General features: G+C 43.6%; 1 pseudogene; it reads right to left on the reverse strand.

Moving 5' to 3' along the window:
- Positions 1-280: 280 nt before the first annotated feature.
- On the reverse strand, positions 281-633 carry LOC128567248 (40S ribosomal protein S25-like; annotated as a pseudogene).
- Positions 634-1084: the final 451 nt, after the last annotated feature.

Raw genomic sequence — 1084 nt, forward strand, 5'->3', positions numbered from 1 at the left:
CAGTGTGGTTGAAGACCAGGGAACATAGAGGGGAAAGCAGCATGAGCTGAGGCTGGAAGGGCAGATGGCAGCTAGACCATGGGGCCCTCGAATGCCCAGCTAGAAGTTTATATGTATATATATTTTAAAGCTAATTGTTGCACTTTACCAACTACTAAGTCTTCCAGCAAAGTCAACACATCCATACCCACTATTACTGCCTTTGTTAGGAAACAGACATACCCTTTCATTTGTTTAATAAAGTTTTATTTTTCCAGATACGCAGTTGGTCGGACCCTGTTCATGCATCTTCACCAGCAGTGAGGTAACTCCACCCTTGGTATTTCTGGTATAAATTACTTGAGCTCTGTGCCTTAAAACTAGTTTAATAAGTTCTTTACTAAGGAGCTCCTGAAGGGCTGCCCTGGCCAGGGAACCTTGAACCTTCAGTCTCTCAGAGCTGGGGTGATAAGCTTATAGTTGGGAACTTCCTTACAGTAGTTTGTCAAACAAGACCAGGTTGTTGAGCTTGTCCCGAACTTTGCCTTTGCACCACTTCTTTTTGGCCTTGTCCCCAGATTTGTTCACTAAGTCTTTGTCTTTTCTGGCCGAACTTCCGGCATCTTTCTTCTTGTTGTTGTCCTTGGACGGCATTGCGAAGCTCGGAGAGGAGCTGCCACTACCACAGCCAAGCTAAGATCTCAGACACAAGGGCAGTTTATATATTTTTAAGGGTCAAAAGGGAGCCTAAAAGGTTTTTGAGTAGGGTGGTGACCTAAACAAGGTCATTTCTGGATTATTTTGGTGGCAGCATGAAGGTGGACTAGAGCGGGGTGATAAAGAACTTTGAGAATGTGTGTAGAGCCGTGGAAATGTTGAGGAGACAGATGACAATTGCCGAGGGGCGCTAAGGATGAGATTGAGGCAAGAAGGATGAAATGGGGAATTTCTTTGGCCCTTTGCACTTTATTTTTCATTGACTTTCTCCCAGATACTTCTGCATCCACAGCAGACAGAAATTTCCAACTTGAAGATTGTTGCTTTAATAAGGAGGCTCTGAGAATCCAAAACAAAAAAGGAATCTATATTGCACTATGGAATTTCA

Source organism: Nycticebus coucang, chromosome 16 (genome assembly GCF_027406575.1).
Source record: "Nycticebus coucang isolate mNycCou1 chromosome 16, mNycCou1.pri, whole genome shotgun sequence".
Lineage (NCBI taxonomy): Eukaryota > Metazoa > Chordata > Mammalia > Primates > Lorisidae > Nycticebus > Nycticebus coucang.